The 9,942-nt window shown below is 35.7% G+C and overlaps 1 protein-coding gene across 2 annotated transcripts in view; it reads right to left on the bottom strand.

The window, feature by feature from the left end:
• LOC142352167 (histone-lysine N-methyltransferase KMT5B-like) overlaps positions 1 to 9,942 on the bottom strand; it is an 83,283-nt gene that overhangs the window by 5,023 nt on the left and 68,318 nt on the right. The window contains exon 1 of one of the 2 annotated variants that reach the window (XM_075404569.1): positions 1,092 to 1,158. The exons of the other annotated variant lie outside the window; for it this stretch is intronic. The gene's annotated coding sequence lies outside the window, so the exon portion shown is untranslated. Of the gene's footprint in view, positions 1 to 1,091; positions 1,159 to 9,942 lie in introns of those variants that run through there. 2 annotated transcript variants of the gene reach the window in all.

Consider the following 9,942-nt stretch of genomic DNA (forward strand, 5'->3'; position numbering starts at 1 on the left):
TGCTTTGATTTTCGCATTTTTCACATCTCAAAGCCGGACAGAGTGGTTTTTTGTCGATTCTAGCTGCTTTTTATTTACTGACGTCATTTATTTTGCTCTTTAGCTGGGAGTTTTAGCGGATTTGCTTGATTATTTCTTCGATCAGAAATATGAAATTTCAAATATGAAACTAAATTGGTCAAATTTTAAACACTATATTGCTTACCTTGAGGTTACTCTAAATTCTTTCAATGTCTTAATTGAGGTTGGCAAAAGAAGGTCTCTATGTGCCAAATGAAACAAGGAGTTTGAATTTTTTACTGAGTAGAAACAACGGATCTAACTACAAGTTAGAGAAATCAAGTTCATTTCTTGGTTTAGACATTTCGCACAAAAATATAGCATATTACTACAAGAATTTTCAGCCAAGATATTAAAGCAAAAAAAGCGTAAGTCTCTGATATATTTTATTATGTTTCGAAAGTTCAACAAAAATCTTTTGAACATCTACAGTATCAAATCAGCTTTGCAAGGAAAAACACGACAATGTCAACTAGTGAGAAAATTTGAAAATTTTACATTTCGGATTTCATAATTCTGATCAGAAATAGTCAAGCCACTCCGTTAAAACTCCCAGCAAGAGAGTATAACATATGACTCCACGTAAAAAATCAGCTAAAAACGACGATTAAACCACTCGGTTCGGCTTTGAGATGTGAAAATGAGAAAAACAAAGCATCAGACAAGCAGGACAAGTACCGCGCTAGTACCGAGAAATTTCAATGATTTAAGAACTAAGATTGACTAGAAATTGATTTGAAACTATTGCAGACATCAATTCAAAAACCTTTTAAAAAGTAAGATCAGCAGTCAAATAGACGCAAGTGAAAAAAATCCAGGAACGCAATTTTCACCGTCTCCTGAAACTATTCTAAATTAAAATGAAACAAATTTGTCCAGCAAAAATACTCGGTTTTTTTGGTCAACTTATTGTAAAAGCGCAACAATACATTTCAAATTCCCCGAATTGTAGTGCACCACAATATAGCTTTGCTCAGCTTTGAGCTTTGCAGATAAAATCAAATTATTGCCATTGATCAATATTTACTAACCTCTGCGGCACTGTACTTATAGATCGAAGCTGACGCAGTATCACATAAGTTGAGATATCAAAACGTAAAACCACTGATCTAGGACGAATTGCTCTCGAATGGCAGGCGGGGAACGTAATTCAGAGGGGGCGTGTATTCGATAACTTTTCATGGGCACAAAAATACCAACACTGGAGGGCCTCGAACCCGCGCCCTCCCAGCTAGTTGTCGGATACCTTAACCAGTAAGCAACACCGTCTTTATTCTCAACTCGCCTACAATCACCGTTATTTTAGCAACATACTATGTCGAAATGATAGCAATTTAGATTACGAAAAAAGTCAATCATGAAAGAGTCACTCGAGAGCAAAATAATGTTCTAGAACAACAGCGTAAAAACCGTCACGCAAAATTTTTGATAAAGACACGCGATTACAAGAATACTTCAAACTCTGTACGAGAGCAAAAGATTGCTAATTATTAATAAGAGCAGAACTAAGTTTATCATAATTTGTTTCGAACTCAGAGCGTTGACTATTCTAGTTTTAAGAAGCTTGCTCGATCACTGTTATCACAGCAGTTCGAGAAATGGTCAAATTGCCAGCGTACGCACTCAGTTAAGTCTTCTCAAATTATCTATTATTTTACTTACAACCTACAAATTCATCGTTCAATTCATTGATAGGTCAACTTAAGATGACTTTTCGACAACTTCTGTTATTTACTTCAGTCGATTGTCAAGTTTTTAATCAAGAAGATAACAAAACTAAAATTTCGCATCGTTTCTACTGTTTTCAATATTATGCTATACAAACCATTACTGGTTGGGTTACTAACCCTAACCATTATAAACCAACACAAACACGCTTAAATTTATTCACACAGGCTGATGGAAGCATAATTTTCCTTCATGCTGTGGAGGGGGGAGAGATGATTTATATGACATCTATTTTTTCTTTAGACATTTAATCTCATAATATTGAGGACGATCATAACAAATGAATTCCCGTGACGTGAAAAAAATTAGGGAGTCGAACGAAAAGTTCAACCCAAAGTATTCTTTAGCTAAAAAATGAGAAAACAAAAAAGCACAAAAACGTGTTCAACAGAGCATAAAAAGATTCCAATAACACATGCGCTGCTATCACCATCTACGAAACACAGTTTTGGTGCAATTAATATCACCAGAAAAAAGCCATCAAACAGTAAATCATTCTTTGTCACATCAGGCTTAGAAGACAATTTAACACTGGATTCTCTACTTACTAAGCTTTGATTACTTTTTATTACCCTCAAATACTGCCAAAGGGAACTGTACAGGCGGGGTAACCCAGCATTTTAGCCCTTTTTATGCTCATATCCAACTGGCTGTCTGGTACATTGGAGGAAACACGCATGGAAAAACAGTTTCCTTTCAAAATATGATGGCGTTTATAACCTCAACTAGCAGTGTGCGTTAGTCTAGATCTAACAGTGTATCCGCACATTCATTCTTTTCTTTTTCACTCCTCATAAAGGAGTATATACATGCATAATTCATCACCATCAATTGAACAGGAACGATTGAAAACGGAAAGAAAGAAAGAGAGAGAGAGAGAGAGAGAGAGAGAGAGAGAGAGAGAACGAGTAAGAAGGAACGTAAGAAACAGAACCACTGAAAGAGGGGGAGCAACTAAAAGGACAACCCACAAAAAAGAGGGCAACATTATCCGGAGAAAGAGTTATGTTATGCATTTAAAACGACTAACTGTTGTGGTACGAACAGACATCATCCAGTGCAAATTCGACCTCTTTCAAGTATCTTTTCCTCCCTCCCTCCTCGAAATTCATCACATTTATCGCAATTCAGTAGCTTAGCTCCATTAGTATATCACTTCAGCTCAACTGAACCATTATCGGTTGCCGGTATTTAGTAGCTGATCAGGTGACACTAATTCCTCGGTTTAATCTGGACCAAATGAATTTACAAACTCGCACTAGGAGATAAAAGCATAACTTTCTCGTTCAGAAAAACACCAATTTCGATTAAAAATATATAAAACTTCAAATCAGACAAATTACATGAGCATAATTAAATTGCTGTAAACTGTATCTATATTCTAAGAATATATTAGAGGCATAGATACAGTTTACAGCAATTTAATTATGCTCATGTAATTTGTCTGATTTGAAGTTTTATATATTTTTAATCGAAATTGGTGTTTTTCTGAACGAGAAAGTTATGCTTTTATATCCTAGTGCGAGCTGGTAAATTCATTTGGAAAAAAGAGTGTTGATTTTGTTCATGCCGGTTTTCAAGACATGGCGATAAAAGTAAGTGTAAAAAATTTGTGCAAAGCGAGCAAATTTTTTTGATTACGTGCGGCTTTTTCATAGCCGATTTTTAGTTTTAATTCTAACTTTTGCGGCTTAAGTGTATTCTCTGATTTATATTAACAAGTATTTTTAGGTTTGGGAACAGTTTTGATTATTCTAGGAATATATTAGAGGCAATCAAAACTGTTCCCAAACCTAAAAATACTTGTTAATATAAATCAGAGAATACACTTAAGCCGCAAAAGTTAGAATTAAAACTAAAAATCGGCTATGAAAAAGCGGCACGTAATCAAAAAAATTTGCTCGCTTTGCACAAATTTTTTACACTTACTTTTATCGCCATGTCTTGAAAACCGGCATGAACAAAATCAACACTCTTTTTTCCCTGGGCTTCAATGTTGTCCAAAAACGAAAGAAAATCAAGCTTTTTGCACATGCGGTATTGACTATTAAATCTTATATCAGAACAACTCGATCGATTAAACATAGCCGCAAGTTTCCGAAATAACTCTCACTCGTCTCTGCCACAAATTAGACTTTCAAGTATCCAGTACAAAATGGCAGAATGTATGAAAGCAGAGAAAATAACAATCTGACGTCAAATAATAAAATAAGCCAAGGTAAATCTAATTAAAAATCAAGACAGTTCAATCATTTTTCATCCAGTACAAGTACATATATCCGAACGAATATTTTTGTTTCCTGTAATCGACACTACACTATAAAATTTCTGACACAGTAATAGGCAGGCCATCGATCGCAATTGCACAAAAACCTCCCTAACTCAAAAGATGTGAACTAAGAAAATGACAAAAACATTGTAACCAATTTCTATTTTGTGACAAATTTTATTTAAAAAAACTCTTTGCAACAAAAACTTTTTAAATCAAATCGAAAGAAAAAACCTTTGAGCATAAGGTTGCATTTCAAATGACAATAAACAATGCAATGCAACAAAACAATGCGATGTGTAAAATATCGCTAAAATAGCTTAAAAATCCGCAATATAATTGAAAAACCTCCAAATGAGCCTTTAAAATACCTTTTAATAATCAGAAGGCCTGGAAACGCGATTAAAACAAACCGAATATCATCACTTTATTCTAAAAGAGCCTTTTAGACAGCGTTAAAAACAAACAGCTTGAAAAATCCGCACGCTAACAAAAAGTTAGCTAAGATAGCAAATATTTTTAACACCTACATTATTGCTCCGTTTCAAAAGAAGTTATGAACCAAAAACTCACTCTCTCTCTCACACACACTCTCTCTCTCTCTCTCTCACTCTCTTTCTCTCTCTCTCTCTCTCTTTCTCTCGCTCTCTCTCTCTCTCTCTCTCTCTCTCTCTCTCTCTTCTCCGCTCTCTCTCTCTCTCTCTCTTCTCCGCTCTTCGAATTTGTTCACCGAAACAACTTTTTCTAACTTTATTCACTCTCTGAACGTCCGGTTTCTTTACTCGCTCACTTATCGAAAAACAAACAGAAAACTCTTCGAGGCGTAAAGAAATAGATCACATTAACCACCAAACTTCGAGTCGTAAAAAATTTAAGATATGCTTCTCAACACAGGCATTGGGTATTGAACTTAATTGCATTCACGTGCCTGTGATCTAACAAAATGATGATTTGCCGTTGAACAAACGATCAAATTTCTGAGAACAAGATATGAGCTCACTTTCAAAACGACGCTATGACAGCTGAAGATTAGAAACATGGCTGAATAGATCAAGAACACGCCCTTGAGAACGTGTATAATGATATCTTAAATTAAAGGAACTCACCAATGAAGTTATTTTGTAGACTAATTAGATGTCTGGAAGCTCAATTCTAAAAACTGACGTTAAAGTATTTTTGATGTTTCTTTTATTGACAATATTGATAAGCATGAAGCAAAAACTAAATTATTTGATTACTTTCAAGCTATAAGGTTTTCTGGAAATCACTTAGCAATTTTCATCAAAACAGATAGGGTTTAAAAAACCAAATAGACTCGTCAAAAACAACAGAAGATGTAATTATTGCAATTGTACGTGGGGATAATAAATAAATTTGAAGTCAACAAACTGATATAATGAACTGATATAATGAATATGTGGACACAACAAACTGATATAATGAATATGTGGACACAACCCAAAACTGCTCTACCTAATTATTATTATTGGTTTAAGCACCATTTAAAATCTCAACTGCAGAAAAATTAAAACAGATAAGTTTTGAGTTTTCGCCTCAACAAAATTTCAGATGGTATAAGTTTCAGCTCAAAAGATAGTTTATTCCACTCAACAGGGACGGCATGCGAGAACGAACGTCTTCCAAAATAAGAGCGAACTTTGGGAACAAGTAAATTGTAAAAAAAATATTGAGACCTTCTAACCATCGTGTTTCGTTTCATTAAATCCGATAAATATAGAGGGGGTTTGCCAGGCTGATGTACAAAGCGATGCGCATATAATAGGATTTTGAACTCAATGCGTTGCCTAATTGGCAACCAGTGTAGCTGCTTCAGGTACACGAGGTTGGTGATGAAGGTGACAATAGAAAAATCAAACGCGCGTCTGAGTTCATTATTCGCTGAAGTTTCGCTTGCTAATAAAAAATTTGGCAGACCATATTTAAGCGAATTAAAGTAGTCATAACGTGATAACACTAAAACTGTGAATAACTCAATTAGGACTGATGTTTTAACTTGATCTCGAATTGACTGCACTTTACCGAGATGATAATGAATTCGAACAAACAAAGTTAATCTGTCGTTGCAGAGTAAGCTGACAATCAATACAACAACCTAGAACCTTTGCCTGTTCAGTGTAGTCACCATCTTCTGGCAGACGTAAAAGACCATGCTTAAGAATTTTACATTTCCGAATAATCATATACGCACTTTATCCGCATTCAATTTCAATATTGACTTGCTGAACCAACGTTGAATCGAGGTCAAAATATTATCAAACATGCATTGATTGAGGGGCGAACCGAATACAGAATAAAGAACGGTATCATCTGCGTAGAAATGATAGTTTATTTCCAATTTTTTCAGCTTAACTTCTAAAGACAGCATGTAACGGGGAAAAAAGTAAAGGACCGAGAACCGACCCTTGAGGCACACCCGTCTAAAATTAAAAAACACCTGAAAGACATCCATTTATGATAACTTGTTGCGAACGATTTGCAAGATAAATTTTAATAAACAGTAATAGTAAAGATTGCAAACCAATCCTTTTGCTAATATCTCAAATAAAAACTGATGACCAATTATATCAAACGCTGCGGACTAGTCTAACCCAATATACATCACGGAACGCGACTCGTCCAGATAAAAAAGAAGATCATTAATGACTTTTAGTAGAGCCGATTTCGTTGAATGCAAACAAAGAAAAGCACTCTGATAATTGCTCCTGAGATTATTAGATTCCAGATACAAATTAATATGCTCAAAAACCCAACTTTTGACAGGAATCAAAGATTTGTCAGAGATCGATAACTCGACAACAATTCAGGATCAAGGCTAGACTTCTTTTTGAGCGAACTCACGACGCCTTGTTTGAATCGATTTGCAAAGTATCCGGTCTGGAGAGTGAAATTAAATAATGCAATAAAGTAGTCCGGAGAATTTGTCAAAACCATTTTGCATAACCTAGTTGGTATTACATCACACAGTTCCGTATCGTTCGAAATTTTTGGTAGAAGTAATTTCAAATCGCTCAGATAACAACCTGAAAAGTGTTCAGGGTAGTTGTATAAGAATCATTCAAGTTTAAACAATTCGTTAGGTATTTAAACTAATACAGTTTCTATTTTCTTAAAGAAAGCATTAAGCTTCTTTGCTGGGCATACAGTCTCCCCAAGTGACTGCGGCAGGGGAGCCTGTATGGCTAAAAGTTGCTGCAGCAGAATACCTAACACGCCTATTTTCACTAGCTACATATTTGTCGAGGTATTCACTTCTGTTTGGTAAACAGCTCAAAATACTCCAAAACTGAATTAAGATACCGGCCTTTGTCTTGGGAATTTCCATTCTTTCGATAAGCTTTCTCAAATTTTCTTCTCGATCTTTTCATGGTTCTTAGCTCGTCGTCAAAACGCTTCAACCTCAAAATTTTGCGAATTTCTGCTTTTGCAGAACGTCAAAGTACACAACTCCATGATCAGAGCTTGTAATGAAATTTACAAGAGGTTCTGATATTTCAACCTCCTCGGATGTTATAACCTGGTCTAAAATTCTACCACTTTCGTGAGTAGGCACAGTAACTTGCTGTTGCAAACCAATTCCATTCAAAAAAGAAATCCAAATTCTTGACGCATCATTTGATAGCAGCATAGAAATATTGATATCACTTACAATAAGTAATTTTTTGAAAAACAGCGATTTCTCCTCAAAAACGGACGTTACTCACTTATAAAGACACGAACATTGGTATTTGGTCGTCTGTATACACAAACCAAAAGATACACCGGATTTCCCAGCGTAAACACAATAAAAGCCACCTCCGCGTTTGTTAAACACTTGTTTGAAAAATTATCGACACGTAAATTTGCATCATGAACACCGCTAATCCTCCGCCAACTCTTTCTTTTCTGTTTGCAATCAAGTAATAATAACCATTTGGGCAACACTGCAGGAGAAAAACTCAATTCATTTGAGTTATCTTTGATCCAAGTTTCTGTTAAAACTTTAAGGTTAAAATCGTTAGCTTCAATAAGATTTCTTATTTGCGAGGTCTTGTTGCGAAACGATCTTGCATTATGTAAACAAACTTTTACACGTTCACTGACAGATTTAAAATAAGATAGTCATGCATCAAAGGAGGCCAGCCACTGCCTCGCTCTCTGATTCAAATTAAATCATGAAAATGAAACATTTTCGGATCGGAAATCGGGCGATTCAACTTGATCATTATCGAAATAGAAAACACAGTGGAAAGGTTTCAGACGAGATTCGTCTCTGAATAATTCACGAATACACAGTAGATCAACTCCCTTCTTTTTGCAATATTCTCTTATATTATCCGTCGAGACGGAGTTGTTTAAGGGACCAATGTAGAGATGTCGTCTTTCCGCTGGACTTTTAATTGCGCTGACTGTCGTCTGATGATTAAAATTTGTACCCGTCTTGAAAACTTTTTCGTTTTCTGTATCGGGACTCTTTGTCAGCAAACAAGTTTTCGTTGCCTTCAGCTTTCCGTTTCTTTGAATTACGATCGCTAGCAGTGCTATCAGTCCGATCTCTGAAAGCAGCTCTAAGATACGGGTAATCCGGTTTCTTCAGAGAACTTATCTGCAGCTTCAGTGATTGAATTTCAGAAATCAGCAAATCTATTTTTTCTAATTTAATTTCAAGAGCAGATATTTGATCAAGGGCTGATAACACTGTTGTAAAAGTTGGCAAACAGCTCGGACAAGAGGACAAGACCAAAATATAATTCCAATGCAATTTGTTGTCTGAGCAAATCCAAGGCAAGATCCAAGAATACATTTAGATTTACATCGAATACAGATAACGCTTTCTTGTTTTGTACATAAACCCATGCACAGTGAATGGCGGATCGGATAGTGGAGGCGGCGGGGATAAATCCGTCATTGTTTGGGACAAAACTACAGTCCGAAGACTACAGTAAGCGCTGAATAGGTCCTAATTAAACGAATAATCTAAAATCTATCTAAATAAATAAAGAAAAATAGATAAATCAGTCCAACAAATGCGGAGAATTCTCGCGCCAAATGTTGACTGAGAAAATACCCTAATGTAACAAAAGCTCAAACCATTGCGAAAAACAATTGCGCCAAAAGTTTGATCTCGGAAATCAAGACTTGAGTGTTCTTTGTAATACTACGCTTGCAATATTCGAATATGAAGCATACAGGTTTCTTCCGCCGGAATCTGAAATCCCCGGTAACTGGGGCTACCCAGACAATGTCCGGCCTCTGATACAACAACAAATAATTACAATCAGGAGCTGAAACAGAATTAAATAGCCTCCCGGGTTCACGTGGAGATTATTTAATAATTTTATCACAACAATTAGGCTGTTCGCCATCTGTGAAAACAACCGCATTTTATTGCAAGTATTTTTTGAAAGTTGTATAATTTTTAGAAAAATAAAAACCCTCCCCTGTCTTCGGTTTTTGAGATCGTTTAAGAATATTGAACCAATTGACTTGGCCAGGTAATTGCATAACGCCTGGGAAAATGTGGCGACTTTTACCCACAATTATTTTGTTTATTTTCCTCTACTCTATGGCATGAGCTGACGATTTGTCCATCTAGATTTGAAATGGGAAAAAAAGCCGTGCGATCAGTAAGGAATTCCGCTCAACTTCTCTTCGAGGCCTCCGAAGAACTTGAAATTGATTTAAGTTAAGTGGCTAGTTGATCCCAAACAAAAAAGCTCAATTTTCTACCATACAAAAATTTAGGGCGCTAAAAGAAGAAGCTTCGATCAAGTAGATTTTGAGGCTTTTTGGTTTCCCCGGAAGGCTTTTGTTTTATAGAAGAGCAGACATGATGTTCACAAAGAACTTAGTTGTGATACCAATGAATTTAATCAATTGAAGCAACA

Source organism: Convolutriloba macropyga, chromosome 13, assembly GCF_964194025.1.
Source record: "Convolutriloba macropyga chromosome 13, txConMacr16.3, whole genome shotgun sequence".
In the NCBI taxonomy this organism is placed as follows: Eukaryota; Metazoa; Xenacoelomorpha; order Acoela; family Convolutidae; genus Convolutriloba; species Convolutriloba macropyga.